This window comes from Antechinus flavipes, chromosome 4 (genome assembly GCF_016432865.1).
Source record: "Antechinus flavipes isolate AdamAnt ecotype Samford, QLD, Australia chromosome 4, AdamAnt_v2, whole genome shotgun sequence".
NCBI lineage: Eukaryota > Metazoa > Chordata > Mammalia > Dasyuromorphia > Dasyuridae > Antechinus > Antechinus flavipes.
In genome coordinates, this window is record NC_067401.1 from 484,389,129 (window position 1) to 484,415,234 (window position 26,106).

General features: G+C 36.5%; 1 long non-coding RNA gene across 5 annotated transcripts in view; it reads left to right on the top strand.

Moving 5' to 3' along the window:
• Positions 1 to 26,106, top strand: part of LOC127563497 (uncharacterized) — an 85,102-nt gene that overhangs the window by 30,493 nt on the left and 28,503 nt on the right. The window contains exon 4 of one of the 5 annotated variants that reach the window (XR_007953979.1): positions 8,231 to 8,330. The exons of the other annotated variants lie outside the window; for them this stretch is intronic. This is a non-coding gene — a long non-coding RNA (uncharacterized LOC127563497). Of the gene's footprint in view, positions 1 to 8,230; positions 8,331 to 26,106 lie in introns of those variants that run through there. 5 annotated transcript variants of the gene reach the window in all.

Genomic DNA, 26,106 nt, shown 5'->3' on the forward strand with positions numbered 1-26,106 from the left:
TTCCCCTATTCCTATCTCCAGATGGCATTAATGGCAAGGCTTTGATATGTTACTACTAATACTAATAATAATGTTATTAACATCATCAGAATCCTTTTCTACTAAGATATTGTTGTATGAAGGTGATCTTGGGTGCTCAAAGTCTTGACCATAGCTCTGATCAATACTACCAAGATGGAAGAGTATCGTCCAAAGCCTGGTAATGGATGGTATTTCTCTTGACCAAAGACCAACCTACATGACTGAGAAGATCATCTCCAAACTGGCTCTAGGCTGATGGATTTTGGGACTATACCAAATCTCAAAGACTATCTAATAGGTTTGCAAGGCTTCCCATCTGTGCCAGTGGAAGGAGTGCCCAGACTTAGGAAATCATAGATCTTTGAATTATTGAAGCTCAGTGAGAGCTGGACATACCATCCTTTCAGATGCTGCTGTCCCTTGCCTAGAGCCATTTTAGCACAAAGGATTTATGGATTACATTTTAGTTTCAATAACTCATAAATAAATGGCTTTCCTTCAAATTTTTATCCTCAAAGATGACCTTGGATCTATAATCACACACGAAACATTTTTGCTTCAAAGCAAGAGCTCTAGAAAAAAAAAGGGAGGAAGAGAATAAGACTTAATATCTTATCCTAATGGAGCATTAGATCAGTACTTTGGGAGCTATAATTAGAAGAGTTCACAGTCCCCATCATCCCTTCAGAGTTCAATATTTCTCACAACCAAGTTGCTTCTGGCAATTCAAAATCCAGCAGGAGTGAGTCAGGGCCATGCATTTTTCATTAAATATGGCCAAGGAATCAATGGTATGGCAACTGTGACATTTGCTGTCACTTAATAGAGTTAAATGTGCAAGACCTGCCCTCTAGAGGCTAGTTAGCTCCTCCTCAACATGATGCCTCTATCTTGGGCCACTGACACTGAGTGGACAGTGGCTCCTCTTAAAGTAATCCAGGCCCAATGATTAGTGTCCTTCTCCTAGTGCTTCTAGCTGCTACTATCACAGAAAATTTAGCACTCTGCAGTCAGAACCTTCGCGTTCAAAAGAAAATATTAATCTTTTTAGAAAAAAATAATAGTGGGAATCAGTGAAACATCAGTGAAACTTTAATAGAAAGATAAACAAAGTTTGTTTTTCGCTGTTTATTTTCAAAATATATGCAGTTTTCAAATTTTCAGCATTCTCCCTTGCAAAACCTTATGTTCCAATTTTTTTTTCTCCCTTCCTTCCCTCATTTCCTTCCTTAGATAGAAAGTAATCCAACATATGTTAAACATGCAATTCTTCGCTATATATTTCCACAATTATCATACTGTACAAGAAAAAAATCAGATCAAAAAGGGAAAAAATGAGAAAGAAACAAAAAGCAAGCAAACAACAAAAAAGTAAAAATACTATATTGTGATACCCATTCAGTCCCAACAGTCCTCTTTTTGGATGCAGATAGCTCTCTCCATCACAAGTCTATTGGAATTGGCTTGAATCATATAATTGTTGAAAAGAGCTACGCCCATCAAATTTGAATATCACATAATCTTGTTATTGCTGTGTATACTGATCTCCTGGTTCTGCTCACTTCCCTTAGCATCAGTTCATGTAAGTCTCTCCAGGCCTTTCTGAAGTCATCCTGTTGATCATTTCTTACAGAACAATAATATTCCATGACATTCATATACCATAACTTATTCAGCCATTCTCCAGCTGATGGGTATCCACTCAGTTTCCAGTTCCTTGTGGAAAAGGGCTGCCACAAACATTTTTTCACATGTGGGTCCCTTTCCCTCTTTTAAGATCCCTTTGAGATACAGGCCCAGTAGAGATACTGCTGGATCAAGGAGGATGCACAGTTTGGTAGCCTTTTGGACATTCCGGGCATGCTCTCCAGAATGGTTGGATCAGTTCACAATTTCACCAGCAATGCCCCAATTTTCCCATATCCTCTCCAACATCTATCATTATCTTTCCTGTTATTTAAGCCAAACTGAGAGGTGTGTAGTAGTATCTCAGAGTTGTCTTACTTTGCATTTCTTTGATCAATAGTGATTTAGAGCATTTTTTCATATGACTAGAAATGACTTTAATTTCTTTATCTGAAAATTGTCTGTTCATATTCTTTGACCATTTATCAATTGGAGAATGGTTTATAATCTTATAAATTTGAGTCAATTCTCTATATATTTTAGAAATAAGGCTATTATCAGAACCCTTGGATGTAAAAAATTTCCCCAGCTTTCTGCTTCCTTTCTAATCTTGTATACATTGGTTTTGTTTGTAGGAAACCTTTTAAATTTAATATAATCAAAATTATCCATTTTACATTTCATAATGTATTCTATTTGTTTTTTGGCCACAACTACTCTCCTTCTCCACAGATCTGAGAGGTAGAGTATCCTATGTTCTTCTAATTTGCTTATAATATCACTTTTTATGTCTAAATCATAAACTCATTGTAACCTTATCTTGGTAGAGGGTATTAGGTGTTGGTCAATACCTAGTATCTGCCATACTATTTTCTAATTTTCCCAGCAATTTTTGTCAAATAGTGAGTTCTATTCCAGAAGCTGGGGTCTTTGGGTTTATTAAACACTAGATTACTATAATCACTGACTATTTTGTCCTGTGAGACTAACCTTTTCCAATAATAGACTACTCTATTTCTTAGCCAATACCAAATGGTTTTGATGACTATGGCTTTCTTTATAACATAGTTTTAGATCTGGTACACCTAGGCCACCTTCATTTGCCTTTTTTCATCAATTCCCTTGAATGCTTGACCTTTTGTTCTTCCAGATGAACTTCATTATTTTTTCTAGTTCTATAAAGTACTTTCTTGGTAGTTTGGTATACACTGAATAAGTAGATTGATTTAGGTAGAATTGTCATTTTTAATTATATTAGCTCAACCTATCCAAGAGTACTTCATATTCTTCCAATTGTTTAGACTTGACTTTATTTGTGTGGGAAGTATTTTGTAATTGTGTTCATGTAATTCCTGGCTATGTCTTGCCAGGAGAATCCCAAATATTTTACATTATCTAAAATTATTTAAATAGATTTTCTGTTTGTACCTCTTGCTGCTGAACTTTGTTGGTAGCACAAAGAAATGTGGATTTGTTTTGTATTCTGAAACTTTGCTAAAATTATTATTTCTAGTAGTTTTTAGTTGATTCTTTAGGATTTTCTAAGTATATCATTATATTATCTTGCAAGGAGTGATAATTTTGTTTCCCCATTACCTAATCTAATTAATTGTTTTCTTCTCTTATTGCTAAAGCCAACATTTCTAATGGAATGTTGAATAGTAATGATGATAGTTGGAAACCTTGTTTCACCCTTGATCTTACTGGTAATAATTCTAGTTTATCCCCATTATATAGGATGCTAGTTGAGGTTTTAAATAGATGCTACTGATGATTTTTATTCCTATGCTTTAGAGTTTTTTTTTAATAGGAATAGGTGTTGGATTTTGTTAAATACTTTTTCTGCATCCATTGAGATAATCATATATTTCTGTTAGTTTGGTTACTGATATAGTCAATTATGCTAATAGTTTTCCTAATACTGAACCAGCCCTGCATTCCTGGTATAAATCTTACTTGGTCACAGTATATTATTCTTGTGATAATTTGCTGTAATCTTTGCTAATATTTTATTTAAGGATTTTTGCATCAATATTTGTTAGGGAAATTGGTCTATAATTTTCTTTCTCTGTTTTGAACCTGCTTGGTTTAAGTATCAGCACCATATCTATATCATAAAAGGAATTTGGCAGGACTTATTCTTTCCCTATTTTTTCAAATAGTTTGCATAGTATTAGAATTAATTGTTCCTTATTTGTTTGGTAGAATTAATTTGTAAAACCATCTGGCCCTGGAGATTTTTTCTTAGGGAATTGATTAATAACTCCTTCAATTTTTTTCTAAAATAGTATTATTTAAGTAATTTGTTTCTCCTCTGTTAATCTGGGAAACCTATGTTTTTGTAAGTATCCATCCATTTCACTTAGATGATCATATTTATTGATTTACAGTTAGACAAAATAGTCCTTCTCTCCCTTCTTCCCTTCTTTCTTCCTCTTTTCCTTACTTCCTTCCTCCCCCCGCCCTCCTCCTTCCTTCCTTCTTTCCTTCCTTCTTATTTTGTGACTTTTTAAGGTCATGTTCTACTCCTGGGGTTCAGAGGATGCTGTCCCAAGCTTCTTAGGCCACCTTGAGCCTTGACTTTGAGCATAGGGCTCCTTGTGTTTGATGTCTTTCTCACAGAGAGGGTAGTTCTACTTGCTCTCTCCAGGCAGCAATCTGGTTTCCCAAGGTGGCAATTTGCCTTCTGCACTGGAGCAAGGCTGCCTTGCTGATCTGCTATGCTACTGCTTCAGCACTGAGGGTCTTTGTCTCTGATCTGTTGTGATTAAGACCTTTTAATTAGTTTTCCCAGACAATGTCTGATTTGGTTTAATAACCCTTGACATAGGACAATGGGAAAGTGTTTGCTCTTAGGAAACTGTGTCATCTTTATGCATTTCTTCTGTTTTATGCACTTGTTTCCATCTTCTGTACATATCTTTTAAAAATCAAATGTGGTTAAAGAGTTCCCTGTATATGAGCACATGTTTCCTTAGACGTTTCCCCCTTTTCCTATACATCACAATTGTTCCTCTTTCCACTGAGATGGAAGTGGGGGGATTATCCAAGATGACGATGGTAGGTGCATATTATCAATTTTCATCAATTTCAAGTTTTAAAAGCAAAAGGACTAAAACAATAGCAGGTAATAGAGCATGAACTCCAAAGCTTCATCCAAGACTGTGAAGCACTAAAGCCCAGAATAAGCTGAAGTTGGCAAAGGAAAGGGAAACAGAATTTTTAAATATCTATCTGGATAGAGAGGATAGCTGGTATTTGTCCAATCAATTTCCAACCTCTACTCTTAGAAAACAGAGGGCAAATAACAGAGGTAATGAGATATCAATATGTTAATGAGTTATTAAACCAACCAAAATGATTTGTTTATTCCCTGTGTCTCTTTATGATGTGTGAAAATGTTTTGCTGATTGAATTGGAACAGAAGTTTGGCTCTAGTTTGGCTCTATCATTCTCTTTGAACTATCAGCTCTAAACAGGCAATTTTAACATAGACATGAGTATATAAACATTTAAGAGATAAAGATATTCTCTCTTTCCTGAATTACAGTTCCATATTACCAACACTATTGTACATTTCAGCTGGATGGTCTATAGGCATTTCAACTTCATCATTGACCTTGGTTTCTATACCAGATAAAATTCAGGATGGAGATTTATTGTGACTATGTATTGAAAATGAAGATCTCATCAAGGATTTTTTTTTCATTTTCTTACACCAATACCCTCTTCCACAAACCTAGGCTATGTCAGTTATGGTTCAGCTGTGTCAGGGGACAACTTGCCACCAGAGAAAGTATACGTCTATTTCCTCCCCTAGCAGAACCTATCAAAACTGCTGGACAAAGAAAATACTAGCACTAATGAGGGTGCCCTCACTCCTTGCCATTTGATTGCTTACAATCAAAGAAATCAATAATTCCGTTCCTTCTGGAGCACAATTAGGGCCACCAGCCCTTATCACCTGATCTGCAATACCTCCTAATGTGAAGACCGAGTTAGCACCCTGGATACCTTAAAATCAGCCTGAGTCAAGATAAGCAAAACTCCTTGGTCTTTATTCTTGGTCTTTAGGGGCAGAAGTAAGGGGAATGGACACAGGATCTCCACGACCTTCCTTTTTCACCTCCACTGCCCAAGTGACTCTGGCTTGTCTTACTCCACCCCTTAATCCTTCCCATAATTCTCTGTATACACCAAAAGACTGAACCAGCACAGAATAGTGGGAAGGGCCATTTTTTCAAGCATATGCTAATAGAGTATTGTCCAATCAGTAGTTAGCCTTAAGTGCTTGGTTGTCCAACCTTATTGCATCAACTCAAGAGTTTCAGACCTTTACACCTAGGATCCCCAGGAATTATCATGTGCCCTGGACCTATTCTCTTTAGTCCTCTGGCACTATTAACTGGCCCTCATAATTTAAGGCTCCATAGACCCCACAATTTTACAAAGACTTCTGGTCACATACCTCAGCTAACATTTAAAAAATTATATTTTCTCCTCCAATTAGTTTATGAGGTACTCAAGAACAGAGAGTGTATGTTTTCTGCTTCTAAAACCAGTGCTTAGCACATATTAAATACTTAATAAAGGTTTTCTATTCATTCATTCAACATATCAGATGCTCAACATCTTTCCCTTAATCCACTTCCTCTGTCAAACCACCACCAGCCTTCTAGTCAGTTAAGTCCACAGATATGAAGTTAACCTGGCTGCCTCATTCTTTTTTTACTTACTTGTCAGTCATGTCAATTCTATCTCCATAACTCCTCTCAAATTTGGCAGATTGGCAGATAGGGTAAAGTGAGAGATGGGAGTCAAGAATGACCTTTAAGTTTCAAGCCTGGATTGCTTTGAAAGATGGAATTACCCTCAACAGTAAGAGGGAAATTAGGAAGAGGAGAAGATTTTGGGGGGAAGATAATGTGTTCAGTTTTGGACATGCTGAATTTAAGAATTCTACAGAATATCCAGTTCAATATGTATAGTAGTTGGAATTTTAGAAGAGAGTTCAGGAAAGAGGTTAGTGCTAGATAAATAGATCTGAAAATTTCACATAGATGATAATTGAATCTATAGTACTTGATGAAACCATCAAGCAAAATAGTATTGAGGGAGAAGAGAAGATTTAGTCTTGGGATGTATATCATCATAACTATGGAAAGTCTACCAAACCTTCTCAAACCCTACAGTATCTACTTCTAATGATTTATTCAGGAAGTAATCCCAAATGATCAATTCCAGTTTGTGAGACCAATTCTTTTGCATGTTATGGCATCATCTCCCTGATGCCATGGTCTTCTTTGAGAATGAAGGACAAACAACAATAGGAGGTAATTATAATCTCAGAAGAAATTTGCCAAATGTTGCTACTGATAATCATTATCTCATTTGATCCTCAAAACAACCCAAAGGGTACCCATTTTACAGATCAACTTCTCCGAATAGAAGATGATTTCCCAAAGTCCATGAAAATGTTAAGTGTCAGAAACAAAAGTCTTTTAATAGTATTCATCTAATAATAATAGCTAGCATTTATATATTACCTTCTATGGGCCAGATACTGTGATAAGGGTTCAAATATTATCTTATTCTCTCCTCAAAATAATGCTGGGAGATTGGTGCTATTATTCACTTTAAGGAAATTAAGGCAAAGAGAGGTGGTAAAAGTACCTGAAGCTCCATTTGGGCTCAGTTCTTCTCTACTCCAGGTCCAGCATTATACTATTCCACCTGGCAGCCTCTTGTGACTCCACATTCAGAGTTCTTTCTCCATACCATTCAGTTGCTCAAAATGAGTTTGTTGTTTGACCCAGATGAATTAGACTGCAGGGTATTGAGTGAATTTAATCACTGAACCGTCGCCAGCAGCCTTTGAGGAACTATGAAGAATGGGAGAGATGCCAGAAGTCTGTCGAGGGACAAATGTTGTCCCAGTTTTCAAAAGGAAAAGAAGATAAAATCCACGAATTATAGACCAGTAGGCTTGATGTCAGTCCTTGCCAACATTTTGGAATGGATTGTTAAATGGATGTTTTTTGGTGCACTTTAAAAGGAAGCTGTGATCCTTATGATCTATGAGTCAGGTGGTGTAATGGATAGATCCCTGGTTCTGAAGTCAGAAAGCTCTGAACCCAAAAAAAGCCTCAGAATTTACTAGTTGACCTTATGCAAGTCACTTGCTCTCTGTAAAATAAAGATAATAATAGCACATGCCTCGCAGAGATATTGTGAGGACAAAATGAGATAATATTTGTAAAATGCTTTGTAAATCTTAAACCATCATCTAAATGTTAGCTATTATTATTATTATTTATCATGGATTCACTAAATACACCATATCAGTCAATTCCATTCCATTTCTGCCCCATTTTTTGCCTACAGCAATAGGGACTGGAAAAGAAGACTGGATTTCATTAGGGCAGTCCCTCAGTATTAACAGCATCTATCTCACAGACTTATTGTGAGATAGATGCTATTAGTGATATTATATTTGTAAGACTTTTATTTTAGCACAGTACCTTAAATGTAGTAGGTGCTTCATAAATGCTTGTTCCTTTACTCCCTCATAATATCTCTGTAGACAACATGGAGAAACATGAACAGTATGATGGATGTTGAATGAATCAAATGACTTTCAGAGAGAGAGAGAGAATTAACAATCTCATGTCAACCAGTAGAAAGTTCTCTAATAAAATACAATGGACTCTATCCTTACTCCTGTTTTGTTCGAAGTTTTTAGCAATAATTTCTATGAAGACTGCTCTTCCTGAATTCAAATTCAGACATTTACTCATTGTGTGACCCTGAGCCAATCATTTTACCCCATTTGCTTCGGTTTCCTCATAAAATGAGCTGGAGAAGGAAAAGGTAAACCACGCTAGTGTCTCTGCCAAGAAAATTCTAATTTTCTTGCCTCACAAAGAATCAAATATGACTAAAAATAACCAAGCAAAAAACAACCAAAAATTTGGTTTCTAACAAGGTGATCCTGGGCAAAGCACTTCACAAGCCTTTAGTTTCCCCATATATACATTGAAGAGTTTTGGTCTAAATAAGTGGTTTTTGTTTAGTTGTTTTTGAGGGTTTGTGATGATAGTACAAGGAGTTTGTTCCAAAAATTCTTGAATGGCAATAAATAATTGCCTCACACATGTTTGAAGCATTATGTTTTCATAATTATAGGTAGAATTAAGTGTTCCATTTTATAATTATAATAATAGGTTGCAAATTATAATTTGAAATTTTCTTGGACAATTATTATAAGCACTTAACAAATACATGCTAAAGAACATTACAAATAACACATTTCTTGATTCTGAAAGGGGTTTATTGAACAAAAGACTTGGAGAATCATTGGTTTAGATGATCTCTTAAATCCTTTCCAACTTTGGCAGCCTATGGAACTATGGGAAAACCATCCTCTTTGGTACTAAGTTATTCAAAGTGATCTAAGACTAGTGTTCATCATCAGCCATTAGTCTCAAGTTCACTTCTGAATCTGTCCTTCTTGCACACCTAAGAGTAAGCTCCCCTTTATTCTTCCCAAAGCATCAAAGACAAGAGATCTCTACTATGATAAGTTTCCTAAAGTGCTGGCATGGTAGATTACACCCCTTACAGTACAGCTAAGGTACATCAAGAGAGTAGATACAGTGCACGGACAGAATTTCTTAGCAAAAGAGACCTGATGTGTGCTTTGCTATGTCAGAAAAAGGAATAGCGTTGGTGACTCATTTCAGATAAGCAATGTGAGCAGTGAAGCAGCCTGTGTGGGTTCTGGGTAGCTTCTATCAGAGGAAAGGGCAAAGGTGAGGAAAGAAGGAAAAGGGGCAGTGGAGGAATGGAGATGCTCTAACAGTACAATACAGTAGATATAGCCTCTACAGTAGAATACAATCTCCTTAAGAACAGATACTGTTTTCCATTTTGTCTTTGCATCCCAAACACATAGAGCATGGTGGGCACTTCAAAAATGTTTCAATATAATTCAATGACTTTTAATAAGCACTAACCATATGCCAGACTATGTACTTAATAACTGGATTAGATTGGAACATTGGGATAAACATTATAGTGCCAAGTAGAATCAATTGGTTATATATGCAACCCTATCATTATAGTTGATTTTCCAACTATATTTAAAAACAGATTCTAGGCAACAAATATATCTCACTTTTGCACAGTGTTTTATAATTCACAAAGTGTTCTAACATATATTATGTTCCTGGATCTTGTCCAATGCAGCTATTATTATCCCCACTTTACGTGCAAAAGCAACATGGAATAGTTGATAGAGTGCTGGGCTTGAAGTCCAGAAGATTTGGGTTCACCTGGGACTGACTTACTAAGTTACAGACAAATTGTGCTCATTAGATAGAAGTTCTTCACTCTGACAAAATCATGGGCTTTGGATCCTTCACAATTTGGATGAATTAAAAACTTAATTCATCATACCAGTCAGCTCTATTTATTAGACTCATGACTTTCAGATCTCTCCAAATTTAATGAGATTACCCCGAAGCCAGGACACATTTTTCTTTAGGACAGTGTTTGGCCACATGCTCAGGAAAGGAAACATAAAGTGATAAAAGATAACCAAAAGTGCAAATACAAGCCTCATATGGGGTGGCATGAGCACTGCCCCTCCATCATCCCTCACTCCTTAAAGAGAATTTAGCAGCAGAGGGAACTATATAAAGAAGCAAACAAGCCAGAAGCTCTATCCCCTTTTTAACTGACCTGACATCCCCACCCCCTAACCCAGACATCAGCATGGCAGGGATGATTGAGGGGCACCTAGTGTTTGCCAAGTCTCCCCAAAATTACAAGTCTTTTCCATTCTGTATCACCACATGGCGTGAAACAACTAGGGAATTTATTATCTCCCACATCTAACACCAAGGTCCTCTTCTGTTCTTCCAACATCAAGACAGATATAGAGATCCTTGGTACAACCCCTTGGTATACCCCCTCAACACAGATTAGGACTGATCGCTCCATTTTATAGAAGGTTAAATAGAGATATGGGGCACTTAGAAGACTTGCAAAGGTCAGAGGTAGAGCCTATTTTTAAGCCAGGTGCCTTTCATCTTTATTTAAGGTCCTGCTGCCTCTTCTAAACATTTAAACCTACTTCACAGTTGCTTTCAGTTCACATTTCTCTTTGGGAAAAAGCATGGCTCCAAGCTCAAATAGTCCTCAAAGCAATTATTGATTGAAATAGCTTTGCTATAGAGCCAGCCTATCTACTTTTGTCTAGGAAAGTCTCTGTTTGAAGGCCCAAATTAACCTCTAAGTATCCTGACACTGTGTAGAACAGAAAAAATGTCATCAGAGCTGAATGCAAAGTCTGGCCAGAGCATTTATTCACACAATGAGCTGCTACTTAGGGTTTTCTGTGTTGCCTGGGATATGGAAAATTAGCTTCTTACCATAATTTCCTGCTCTGAACCAAAGTGTAATTTTGCAATCTGTTTGCCAAGCGATCCAAATCTTATTTGTCTTTTGTCTCGCTCCCAGCTTCTAGATCGGGTACTTGCATGCAGCAGGCACTTGGTAAATATTTGTTGTTGCCTGGAGGCATTAAAGCGGAGTCTGGGGACCACTTGTTGGGACCGTCATAGAATAGATCTGTGCCTCTAGTAGGCACAGAGTTAGGTGACCTTTGACATCCCTTTCAACCTTGATTCTCTGAAAATGTCCCTTTCAGAAAATAGATGAACTCTGCCCTAGTCAAACCATATCTGGAATATCATGTTCAGATTTGGGGACAGTGTTTAAATAGAGACATTAACAAATTATAGGGAACCTAAATGAAGAGAATAAAGATGAAGATGAGGACAGATTGAAAGAACTAGTTGAAAGACGTGAGAATTGTTAGTCCCAAAACTTGGGAGAAGGGGTAGGAAGCGCATCCTAACTTATCTGCTAGTATCTAAAAGGCTGCTGAATTGGATAGAGATTGGATGTGTTCTGTTGACAGCATGGTACTCTAGCTGGACTGGAAATTAGGAAGATCTGGGTACAAATCTCATTTCTGATTACTTATAAGCCTCATGACCTATAGGCAATCACTTCCCTGAGATTTCTTATCGTAGGGCATAACTGTAGAATCAATTGGTTGTCTATGTAATTCTTACCTGTGTCAGAAGGTTCTTGTGAAGCTCAGATAAGAAAATGCTTGGCAAAAGAATTTTGTCTAATATAAATAAGAACAGCTACTTAACAAGGAAAGCACTTTCAGAGTAGACTGGGCTTTGCCAAGAAGCAATGAATTCTCCTTCACTCTTCAGTAAAGCCTTCAAATTGGGGCCAGATTACTCATTAGGAATGTTGTAGAGGGGATTTTGATGAGGTCTGGGTTAAGCTGGAGGCAGCTAGGTGACTAAAAATATAGAACACTAGGCCTAGAATCAAGAAGATCTGAATTCAAATTTGACCTGACATTAGCAAGTCCCTAAACTCTGTTTGCCTTATTCCATCAAAGAAGGAAGTGACAAACCACTCCAGTAAATTTTCCAAGAAAAGACCATGGACACTATTGGCGTGTTGTGGCCCACAGTATCACGGAGAGTAGGACACAGCTGAATGGTTGAACAACAATGGGTTGAGTTTAGCTGGTATTGGAAGCCCTTCTCAGCTCTAAAATTCTACAAACCAGAAATCATCAGAATGACTTGAAAGTTACATTTTATTTGTGTCAGTTAATTATAAATGCAATTTCTGTTTGACCAATACGATATTTATTTGTTGGATGGAACCCTGGCCATGACAATCTGTTCATCCTCATTACCATCATTGTCAAAGAAAACAATACAAGGAGACTCTCAAGGGGTCTTTTAAGAACTTTGGAATTGATTATACCACATGGGAGATGCTGGCACAGCACCACCCAGCCTGATGTGTCCTTCTCAGAAAAGGTGCTATGCTCCATGCACAAAGCATAATTTAATTATTTCAAAAGAAACATGAAATGAGTAAAGTTAGAAAGTTCACCCCAAGTGTTCATAGGGACTTTTTGTGTCTAGCCTATGGCAGAGCATTCTGAGCTCATACTGGTCTGATCAGCCACAGTTAGACACACTTACTTGATTCTGTCATAGTGATATCATTTTTATATTTTCAAGAATGGAGGACACCAACCAACCAACAAACTACCATATAGTGACTTAAAGTTAAAAAAAAACTTCCTATAAATTATTTCATCTAGCTCGCAATAACCAATCAACTGGTCAATTAACATTTATCAAGCACTTACTGTGTGCCAGACATGGTTCCAAGTGATAGGGATATAAAAGAGAATTCCCTTTTCACAAGAAGCTTTCTGCCTGATGGAGAAAACATTATGTAAAAAAACTATTAATAAACTATATACAGGATATATTGGTGCAATCTCAGAGGGAAATTATAAGAATAAGGTATCACAACTTTTTGCTGAAAGTGGGACTTTAGTTGAGACTTGAGGAAAATCAGGAGCAGACATGATGAAGGAGAGCATTCTGGCCAGTGGAAAGGGCCAGAGGTATGAGATTGAGAATCATGGGTAAGGAACGAGGAGATGTGTCATTGGTTCACAGATTATATACAGCCAGTAAAGTATCAGAAAACTCGAAAGATAAGATTATGTAATATCTCATTAGATATTTCTCCTTCTCTCACATTCGGGGTCCAGCTTAATTGCCCTTCTCTTTGTTAACACTCAACACACAAAGAAAATTAGGTGGCAGAGTAGATAAAGCACTGGACTGGGAGTTGTGAAGATCTGAGTTCAAATTCTGCATCAGCCACTTTCTACCTCTGTGACTCTGAATAAGTCATTTACTGCGACTGTAACCTGTGTGTCTGCCTCAGCTCCTTGATAGCACTACTTCCCAGGCTAATTGTGGCGATTAAAGGAGATCATGTTCATATATGAACGTGCAAATAATAAAACACCAAATAAATTCTGGCTATTATTGTTGCTGTTATGTGATACTCTGTTTCCCACCTTGGTGCATTTGCATTGGCCACTCCTGGTAACTAGAATATCTTATTTCCCAACTACCTTATCTTCAAGATACAGCTCAAACATTACTTTTTTTTCTAGAAACTTTCCTGATCCGTTCACTGGGTATTGTTCTTACTCTCAAGCTATCTTCTATGTGACTACTTTGTATATATTCTCTTTATGTTTATTCTCTGTTCATATGTATATATACCTGTACATGTATATAGGCATATGTATGTATGTATATATGTGTATACAATTTATAGGTTGTATGGAGTATTTAGAGAGGACCTTTGGGATGAGGTTTTACCTAAACCTAACCTTAACCCTGAGCAAATCCTTTTCAGGGCTTTCCATTTACCTGATCCATTTCTTAGTCAACTCTAACTTATGACTCCAAGAAACTCTAGCATGAGTGGCAGCCATACCCCAGTAAATTCATGTTGGCAGTTGGGCTAATCAGCTAGAGAGTAACCAACTGGCTTCAAACCCATCCATGAGTTAGGGGAATTTCTATAGAAAACACGTGAAGATTTCCTCCTGGGGAATTGGCAGATGAGAACAATTTGTTCAACGGGCCAGGAAGGTGGCTGAAATTGGTGCTGTGCACTCAGAACTTGATCAGACATTGAAGATACCAAGATCATCCACTGCATCCTGAGTCATCACCAGAGTTAAGTGGTCCACCTGTGCAGTCACCTCAGTCAATATTTTAGGCTCATCTTTGAGAACATTCAGCCAATCATGTAATAATTTCTCTTTCTGTAAAAAATTCTTTTTTGATTATGTAAAAAAGAGCTGAGAGTGTCAAATACTTATTCATTTACATGGTCACACGAAAGCATAAAACATGAAGCAATTGACATTGCTCTTGAGTTCACTCATGTCACCCATTGTCAAATGGAATAATTGGAGAAATGAAGTGTCAGCTCCCAAACTTTTAAAAAAGGAAGAGACATTTCTCAAATAGCAAAACAAAACAGCAGAACAAGAGGATACTTTGTACTGTCCCATTCTTTGCTCCTAAAGTTTAAGCATAAGGAGATGGCAGTGATCTTTGTCCAAAATCGATGCCACAAAAAGAAAATCCAACTGTTGTTCGTCATCTTGGATTGCTTTCTATTATTTCTCTTGTCTCAAGCAATCAATTTCAGTATTTGATCAAATAATGGCAGATTCCTGTCTACCCCATCCAGGTATCCCCAGTTTATCTATAATGATTTTCCTCCTGTCAGCTCATTTCTTAAACCTTTGCTGAATCTGGTTTCAATGGTCCTATAAACAATCATCATTGCATTGTAAAACTGGAAACTCTCCACTAAAACCGTGTTTTGATCTGGGTTGCCATAGTAATAAGTCTATGCTCCCCTCTTTGGAGGCCTTGTTATATGAAGTATCTGTGATTTGCTCAGAATGGCCCCAGTTCATCTGTCAAAATGGGTTTTTCCTTTTTTTAAATAATGATCTAGAAAATCCCACAGCGGCAACAAATATTTTACAACCATAACGAGGAGCAATGGAGGAGTCGAGCTTTGTAAATCTATGTCATTATTGTATTAGAATAAATCACTTTCTTAAGGTTTATTGCATCGGACTCTCTAAGTCTAATTTTAGATGCCATATTCAACAAGGGTGCGGTTGCTGTTAACATAAAGAGAATTATTAACTGTGACTTCAAAAATGCATCAGATGTCAATTCATGTAGAGAGACCCCGGAGCGACAAAATGGAAATTCTTTCTCATTTCTATCAAAATACTGTAAATAGCCACTCAGGTTCAGACTTAGTGACAATTATAATGTGGTAAGCCATGATTTTTTTGTAACAACATGGAAATTGTTCATTCTTCCCACGTTTGGGTTCAAGTCATTTATTGGTGAGGGTGAGGGAGGGAACAATGAGAAGTCTCGTAAATTGATCAGCATCACTGTAGGAAAAAAAAATACGATGGTGCATTATTTGAAATAAAAAGGCTCTAGTCAGTTACAGTAATTTGATACATGAACTATAATACTTTCTCCTGCAGGAATGAGAGTAAACAAGTACTATATCAACAAACCAGTCATACAACACACACACACACACACACACACACACACACACACACACACACAAAGGAGCAAGAACATTTTTCATCTAAGACAAATGGCTAAGTTGGTTACTTTATGTAAGTCACTACAAGCTACAGGGCTATTGTATGTAATTCACTGCCAGCTACTGCCTCATAATATCTGACATGGGAATATTAAAAAGCATCTAAGGGAGGAAGTACAGGGAGAATCCATCTGTATTCAATGAATTCTAATTAAAAAGTAATTACGGCACAAGGAGGGAGCTGCCAACTTTATTCCCTCTTCCCACACAGGCTCTTCCTCTTCCCCTCCCTCTCCAAATATGGAGCATTCATCTTTTGCTATTTGTATCCTACTAAACAATCAGAAAGGTAGGCAAGCAGGAGACACATTGCCTTGCATTTTTCAGGTGACTTAGTATTAAGCAACTAGAGAGATCCCCAGAAGACATTGCTAGGGCAGAGGTGGTGCACATCTTCTGTTATAATTGACCTGGGCTTTGAGATTTCTCTGTCATGATGTATCCCAGAATGCTGCATGATGGGAAGGCACTTGTTATGCCTTTACCAGTTGTGCCAAATGGACAAGATCAAGTAGGACTGGGACTGGGGCCAGGGGGGGAGGGGAAGGAGGAGAAAAAGGAAGAATTATTGACAGAGAAGTAACTACTCCAGGAAATGACAGACAGAAGGGAGAAGTGTCAGTACTCTCAGGGTTCAGATGTAATCCTTTAACCTCCAACTCAGCATTGTAATCTTTCAATGAGGTGGAGGGAAACAAGGGGAGGGGGGAAGAAGTCAACTAATCAGAGTCCTTAGGATGTGACTAGTGTTTGTAATTAGGTGAAGCCAGTGGATCATCCATGCTCTCTCTATGAGAGGCAAAGGTAGAAAAATACCATGGTGTGTACTTGTCCAGTAACGCCTGGCCAGTAAAGATTTTAGAATCCTAGAATTTTAGCTGGCACAGACATCTTTATCTTAAGGGAGTATAAGAGTTCAAATCACTCTCGCAAAAACCTGAAGTCTATGACTGCCAAGAGAGAAGGGAAAGGAAATAGAAAAGGGAAAGGAAAAGGAGAAAAGTAAAAATGGGAGAAAGGAGGATAAAAAAAGGGAAAGAGAAGAGGGGAAAAGGAAAAGAAAAGGGGAAAGGACAGACTTCTGTTCTTTCTTTTGGTGAAGTTCCCTTTCACTCTTTCCAACACAGAAAAATAGTCCTTCTTAAAAAACACAACAGGTGCCAGTTGTCTCCCTGGAGAAGGAAAATGATAACTTCCATAAATAGCTTGTCACTTAGGGAATTGAAAAATGTAGGGGTTCAGTTTTTAGTGTAGAAGCCCCAACTAGGATAAAATGGCTCATGTTGTTTCATATTAAAAATAGAAAATAACGCACTAGTATTACATGGTCTGTCCTCTGAAAATCTCCATGTATTATCCTATGGTCCATCTTTATTCATCTTCAGAGTTCATAGGGAGAAAGATCTTTTAACCCCTTTACAAAGACAGACAATATGTTATCTCGAGTATTACTGATTAGATGTTGGAAATTCACTAAAGGTGACAACAAGACTATAAACAAAAAGAGGATGTCTCTAAAGCACCACAGAGTTGCAATGTACTTCCTTTCCAATATCCTGAATGAACCTGTGATCTCAGTGATGTGAGCATATCCCTTTCATGCCAATGATGAGATTTAATAGCTCATTTACATTTGCCAATCCCATGCAATCATACCAAGTTGTCCCATAAATTTCCCTGAAAAGTTTCACTCAGTGGATACTGGGAACTTTCTTTTCCTTCTCTTCATATGCATGGATATAAATAAGTGGAGTAAGTAGTTGTCTCTTACTCTTGCTATGTAACTAGCCTCCATTATTTCATTCAATAACCACAAACATTTCATGAAGCATGCAGAATAAACAACAGCATCCTAATTTCCAGAAAATAGATACCAAAGAAGGTAATTTGTCTACATTTACAATTGATTTATAGCAGATGTTTGAGCTCTATCTGCTACATGGTTCTATCCTGATCTTCTTATCTACCATTTTCTAATTGAGCAACAACATAAAGTCATAGGTTTAAAATTCAAAGAAATCTTAGAGGCTATTGCATCTACACTTTAATTTTATGAGGAAACAGAGGCACACATTGGTTAAATGATTTGTCTAGCATCACATATTTAATACATGTTAGAGATAGGATTTGTACTCACATCTTCATGATTGCTAGTCCAGTAGTTTATCTATGGTTCCATTTAGCTCTTTTTTAAAAGAAAAAATCCCAACAAAGGCAGAACACAATTGGGTTTAAATTCTATCTCTGCCACTATGTGATCTTGGGCAAGTCATTAAATCTCTCCACCCTCAATTTCTTCATGATACCAATACAAAGGATACCTTCTTAATAAAGTGCTGTGGGGATGAAATATGAATGCAAAATGCTTAGTAAATTTTAAGTGTATATGTCAGCTAACATGACATTAAGGTTCTTCCTTGAAGCAAATCAAGGAAAATATATATATATATGTATTTAGATTATATGATTATGTTCCTTCAATGTATAAAAACACAATATTTTAAGTGGGAAAAGAGTTTTACAACTTTGAAGGAAAAGGTGCAATGCACTACCTAAAAAAAACAAATCCCCTCAACATTACAATGGATTAAATTGAATCTAACCATTCCATGGGAGAACAAAAAATATTAAAACAAAGTCAAGATACTGGGAAAAAATACAAAAAGGTAGGTATCTCATAGCACAACTAGTTAACCTGGAAAACTGTTTGAGGAGAGGTAACTGGACTTCATAAAAGTGATGAACAAAAAAGAACCTTGACATCATATTTCAAGAAATCATAAAAAAAAAAAAAAAACTGCTCACTTGTCGGAACCAGAGACCAAAGTGGAAATAAAATGAACCTACCAAACCCCTTTTGGAAGAAAACCCAAAACAAAAACTGCCAGGAACATTATCACCAAAACAGTATTTTCAGAACAAAGAAAAAAACATGAATGTAGTCAAACAGAAAGAATTTAAATACTGAAGAACTACAGTCAGTATCACATAAGCTCTAACAGCCATCATTATAATGCAAAGGAAAGCCTGGAATACATTATTTTGAAAGACAAAAGATGTATACTTATATACAGGAATTATTTAATAAACCTAATTATAACCTATAGGCAGGAAAAATAGACTTTTAATGAAATATAAAACCTCTATACTTTTCTGATTAAAAGGTCAAAGCTGCATAGAGGCTTTGAAATCTAAACATGGGAATTAAGTGAGACACACAAAATATGACTTAATAATCATAAAACCCCAAATATGAATAAGCTGTTTATATTCTAATTTAGGAGAAAGGGAAGCATATCCCTTTAGAACCTTATTATCATCTGAGGTTATAAAGGATATCTAATAACACAGAAAGTCTTAGAGTAGCTCAGTTATATTTTGGTTACCTTAAAAGAATAAAAAAGGAAAGACTACATTTGGGGTAGGGAGGAGAAGAAAGATAAGGACAACTATCTCTCACTTAGTTGGGGTATGGAACACTATAAAAACTAGGAGAAAGGAATGGGGCAAGACAAAAACACATGATCCTCACTCATTTGAATTGGTCAAAGGAGGAAAAATGCAGACAGAGTTGGATATAAAAGTACATTTTAATCAAATGGAAATACGAAGGAAATAATAATAGAGAAATCATGAAGTGAGAGGTAGGGATACATTAAGGGAAGAATTAAGTTTAAGCAAAATATAATCTAAGCAGAGTGACTTCCAAAGAAAGACTCAAAAGAAAAAAAGAATGAGAACAAGTTATTGGGTCCTGGGTGAGGAAAAGAGAATTAGACAAGGAGAAGAAGAAAGCCTTGAGTTCTGGTAAAAAGCTCATTCCTCTTTCATTACTCTCTTCTGTAAAATGAGAAAAGAAGAAAATAAAAATAGAATAGACTGGGGGAAATAAAAATGAACAATTATAATTATGAATGTGAATGGGATGGACTTACCCATAAAATAGAAGAGGCTACTGGAATGGATTAGAAACCAGAATCTAACAGTATATAGTTTATAAGAAATATAATTGTAACAAAAAGATGCATATAGAGCAAAAATAAGGCACTGAAGGAAAAGCTTTAGCTGATTTTTTTTAAAGTCAAGGGTAACAAACATGATCCTAGACAAAACAATAGCAAAATGCACTTAATTGAGAAGGTAAACAGATGAATTAAATTTTTCCAGGAAATATAATACATAATGGATTAATATCAAAGTTAAACACACATGAATCAAATGACATAGCAACAAAATAAAGGAAAAGTTAAATGAGTTACAAAGAAAAACAGACAGCAAATCATCATATTTTGAGGCCTCAATTTACCCAACAAAAAATAATTAAAAATTAAGTCAAGGATAGGAATAGAATTTTAGCAGAGAGATAATGAACTCAGAATGAAAAATGAGACTTTTTTTTGACCTGGGCAATGTGGAAATTTATTTTGCTTGACTATCTACATTCTAAGAAGACTTTTGTTTTTCCTTACTTTATCAAGGGGAATTGTCAGAGAGAGATTAAGGAAGCCAGATTTTCATTTAAAAGTAAAATTCTTGGGGCATATAGATGGCACAGTAAATAGAGCATTGGCCCTGAAGTCAAGAGGACCTGAGCTCAAATCTGGCCTCAAACACTCAATACTTTCTAGCTGTATGATCCTAAGCAAGTCACTTAAACCCAATTGCCTCAGCAAAAATAAATAAAATAAAATAAAATTCTTTGCATCTACTCTTATATCTTCCTAGTTGTTCCTATGTAGTCTCCTGTATTAGAATCTAAGCTCCTTAAGGATGAGAATAGTGTTTTTGCATTTCTTTTTGTCCCTAGGCATAGTGCTTTTTACAGATAAATAATGTCAAAAGAGGTAAGCCTCAATTTCCCTGTGTGTAAAATGAGGATAATAATGGCATATTGAGGTTCAAATGTCACAATGGATTCAAAGCAGTTTAAAAATTTTCAAAAAATCCTAATGCAGTTGAAATCTGTACTTTTGGGAAACCTTGTACAAATCTTACACACACACACACACACACACACACACACACACACACACTCTGTAAATATATATATATATATATATATATATATATATATATATATATATATATATATATATACTCTGTAAATACTTTAAAAATAAAATATAGATGAATGTTATGGAATATTATTGTTCTATAAGAAACAATCATCAGGATGATTTCAGAAAGGCCTGGACAGACTTACATGAACTGATGCTAAGTGAAGTGAGTAGAACCAAGAGAACATTGTATACAACAACTACAAGATTATGTGATGATCAGTTCTGATGGATGTGATTCAGGCCAATTGCAATAGACATGATGGAGAGAGCCATCTGCATTCAGAGAGAAGACTATGGGAATTGAATGTGGAGGACAACATAGTAGTTTCACCTTTGTGATTGTTGTTTGCCTGCTTGTTTTTTTCCTCATTTTTTTTCTTTTTTGATCTGATTTTTCTTATGCACCATGATGGATACGAAACTATATTTAAAAGAATTACACATGTTTAACCCATATTGAACCACTTGTTGTCCAGGGGAAGGGGAAGTGGGGAGGGAGGAAGAAAAATTTGTAGCACAAAGTTTTGGAAGGGTGAATGTTGAAAACTATCTTTGCATGTATTTTGAAAAATAAAAAGCTATTATTATGATAAAGAAGAAAAAAAAGACTCAGACCTATCTTCCATATCATAGGGATTGGGCTAAAGCTCAACACCAAAGTGTTGATGGTTCAGGTTCTACTAAACTGTGCTCATTACAAAGGCAACTTCTATAACTGAAGAAATACTGTAGCTCTTTCCTGGAGTGTTCGAATCCTAGTGTTAACTCTTTGGAATTGATAGAAACAATGCTTGTGTTACACTTTTAAGAGTTTACACATTAGAGCTCACACCTTTAAGAGGGTTTACACATTAGAGTTCACACATTGGAGTTCACAAGTACCTGAAATACACAAAGTTAACTCCCTTCTCAGTATTTTTTCTATTGCCTAAGCTTGTAAATCAATGTGCTGATGTTATCTAAGAATTCACACCTTCCATAATCCCATTCTCGGAGGAGGAGTCAATCTTTGAGTTTACACCTCTAAAAGAGCATAAAGAGAGCTGAGCTCAATCAGGAGAAGTCAGGTGAAAAAGATTGAAAGCCAGAAGTCAGACAGCTCAGGAGATTGACAAGCTAGAGACTGCAGGTGGGCAAAACAAAGGATTCACAGGAGTAGAATCAAGATTCAGAGAGAGCTGGAGGCTGAAGCTGGCAGACAAGCTGCAAGAGCTCTTGGAACCAAGGAAGGAAATAGGCCTCTAAGAAAACTAACTGGGCTATTTTGGAAAAGATAATAAAAGACTGTACTTTAATCCCTGGCTGCATTTGATTATTACTCGGAACTGATACTAAGGCTGCCTCCAGAAAACCTCCCTAAGAAACCTGCTCCCACAGAGAACCAAGATATTTTAGAGAAAAGAAGAACACCACACTGGAGCAAAAGACATTTCTGTCCCCTCACCACACTTAATTCCAATTTAAAAAAAAAAGTATATTGTTTGTGTCTATGGAGATCTTGATGACTATACTTTCAGATTATTTGCTGGTCTGCATGGGTAGAAGAAGTTTCCATACCGGGAATTTCCCATACTGATGAAATCAAAGCTTTCTTTGGCTCTACTCTCTCAAATCCCAATGCCCCAGCCTCCAAAGTATCAGTGACTTCCATATTTGCAAAATAAATTTTATAGTGTTGAATTATGTTATCTTGATCCCTTTTAAATTTTAGATGAAAATAGTATCATGGAATAGGTGGAGAACTATGAAAAGAATAATCTAGTAACTCAGGCAAGCCTCTCAGAAGCAGAAATACCCCCAAACTGGTGACTGAATCTATAGCTCATGACTAACCACAAGCACTGGGACTCATGCATGTGCATGCACACATGCAGACAGAAAGAAAGAAAGGAGTACCAAAATAGGATAAAAAATATGAAGATGATTATCTTTCTTGGAACTCTATAGCAGCTATATATAACTTCATTCTTTTAAATACATGCCATAAAATTCACTTGAATGTACCAAAGACTGAAATTTCAAAACAACAGCTGACTACCTTGCATAAAGTAGAGAAAACATTCTTCTGTGAAAAACCATGGAAAAGTCAATATTTCAAAAGGCAGTTTTATGGTTCATTCAAGCACTGATGAAAAATCATTATCCTTTTTTTCCCCAAAACTATTGACCATTTCAGAGAGGAATTTAATAACAGGGGAGCCTTTTTATTGCAGTTTGTTAGTTTGGGCACTATTAATTGAATCTTCAAGACTCTTTGACATGAGTCAGTAAACACAACGTTAACTGCACTGTCTTAATATCAATAAAAAGCAATCTTTGTTTAGCATTTTTTCAGGTTTTTGAACTTTAGTCATCCAAAAGAAAATATCTGACTAGGTTGAGACCCTGGTTAAGATTAAGATTAACCCAAAATGTACTGTAATGGCTATGAAGGTGTTTACTGAAGCATTCAATTCAATTCAAAATACATTTATTAGACATATATTATATTCCAGTTACTATGCTATGTTCTGAGAATAAAAAGACAAAAACAATATAATCTCTGTTCTCAAGAAGTTTATATTTTATTGGAGGATACAACATGAATGCAAAAGGGAAATACATTATGGATGCAAAAGGGAAATATTAAAAATAATATCCAGTGGGAGAGAGATCACCAACTACCAAAAGGATCAAACTAGACCTGAGGGAGGTAAGGGGGGAGCCAAGACGATGAAGTGAAGCTGGGAAGTTGCTCCAAATTTTCTCATTTTCCCTCAAAAATTACATGAAATGAATCCACTGAACAGAGTTGGATGGCATAAAACCATTCTCCAGCTCTAGATAGACTGGAAGAACTTAAAGAAAGGTCATTCTCACTGGGGTGAAAGGAGTGTTCAGACAATGTCTGGGAAAGCCAGTGAGAGGGTCTTAATCATAGCAGATCAGCAAGTGAGACCCTCAGTCCTGGCTCAGTAGCATAGCAAACCAGTAAGGCAGCCTCCAGTTCCAGTGCAGAAGGCAAATTGCCAACTTGGGATACTAGACTGTTGCCTGGAGAGAACAAGTAGAGTTATCCTCTGCTGTGAGCAAGACACCAAACACAAGGAGCCCTGTGCTCAAAGTCAAGAGTCAGAGTGGCATGAGAAGCTTGGGACAGCACCTCCTGAAAGCCAGGAGCAGAACTCGACTTTAAAAAGTCAAAAATAGGAAGGAAGGAAGGAAGGAAGGAAGGAAGGAAGGAAGGAAGGAAAGAAGGAAGGAAGGAAGGAAGGAAGGAAGGAAGGAAGGAAGGAAGGAAGGAAGGAAGGAAGGAGGGAGGAAGGAAAGAAAGGAAGGAAAGAGGAAGAGAGGGAGGAAGAGAGGGAAGGAGGAAGGGAGGGGGAAGGGAAAGAGGGAGGAAGAGAAGGAGGGAGGAGGGGAGGGAGGAATAAAGGGAGGGAGAGAAAGAAGAAGGAAGAAAGAGAAGAAGGGAGGAAGAAAGAATAGGAAAGATCAAAATATCAACTCAGAAAAGGACAAAATGCCCACATGGGAAATCTCAAAAAGTGATTTCATGAATTGGTCTCAAGACCAAGGAAGCTTTTTAGACTTATAAGAGATTTTTAAAGGCAAATAAGAGAGGTAGAAGAAAAACCAGGAAAAGAAATGAGAGGTATGAAAGAGAGTTAACAGCTTAGAAAAGAAAAGATAAAAATTGGCTTAAGAAAACAATTCCTTAAAAAAATACAATAGGCCAAATGCTAGGAATTCTGTTTTCTACATATGAGGAACAACCTGCAAAAGGCATACAGTTAGCAGATGGAATGTTTTATAAGACCAGCTAGTAGACTAGCTTCCTTAAGAAAAGAAACATCTTTCTCCCAAGATTCTGTAAATTCTATTTTCATCAATTCTTCCACTTTGTTCAGAAACAAGTATAGAATATCCCTTCCTTAGTCACTTAATCCACATTCTGAAGAATGAAATCATCTTCAAAGATAACTAAAAATTCAACAATACTTTGCTTTTTATGAGTGAGAAGTGACAGACAAAAACAGAGAGATGGAAACAAAAAAAAGACACAAAAAGAAAGACACAGAGAGATTGAGAAAGAGATAAATTGAGACAGAGACCAAAAAAGAGAGATACAAATCAAGAGACAGAGAACAAGCAGAAAGAGAGACAAACAGAGAGATAGAGAAAGGATAGAAAGTAAGTGAAGAGGGGGTTAGAGAGATACACACACAGACATAGAGACAGAGACAGAAAAAGACACACACAAACTTGCAGATGAGAGAGAGAGAGAGAGAGAGAGAGAGAGAGAGAGAGAGAGAGAGATTTGGCAGATTTCCATAAACTGAAGTCCCTTCTTTGTATTTTATATGTATTTGAATAGGGTTTGTTATGTTTCTATGACTTTTTTTCATTTCTTTTTTTCAACCTAATTTCATGTACTTTGTTAGAATTATAATTGAATTAGTAGTATAGTCGAATTATAATTCTCTCACAATATTACTTTGGTTTCTCCTTCCATTGAGATCATCCCAAAGAGTCCCACTATCTAATCTATGTATTTCCTTATCTGCATAAATGTCTTTGATATTCAAAGATAACTCCATTACCCACTTCAAACATTCTATTCCTTTTGAACAGTAGTGTTCCATTTCCCTCATCATATTGTTGTTGCTGTTTTTTCCTGAGTCCCGTGCAACCAAATGTCCAAAAACCTATTGGGTCCCACTTGCCTCCTTGAATTAATCTCAGAACTTCAGAATTGCAAAGGATCTCTCTGGTTATAGTGTCTGAGCCATATATGATCATGAAACCTTATTAAATTTCACTTTACACTTGATCATACAGCCTTCAGAAGACTGCTTGAAGATATATAATAAGAAGCATCAATATTTCTACATCTTCTACAAGGCTTACAAGGTGATGCGTACATATTTGAACCTCACAACATCTCTGCAGTAGGGGCTACTGCAGTACTGGGCTCATTTTAGACAAGAGAAAAAAGAAGTTCAGAGAAGTTGAGACTTGGCCATGTCCATGTCACACAACTAATATATCTTCCTGACTACAATTCTAATTTTCTAACCACTATTTCTAGATAAGTTGGTTGCTTTAAATGGATAACTAATGTGTAGGCAGATCACAAGTAAATCTCATTTAAATCAGTGATGAACCTTTTCCTGTGAGGCTATATTATTTTAATATATCTCATGGAAGACTTTTATTTGAGTTTTCCCTGGAAGCTCTCTGATGTTGGTCTTTAACAAGTTTAGATCAGCTCACC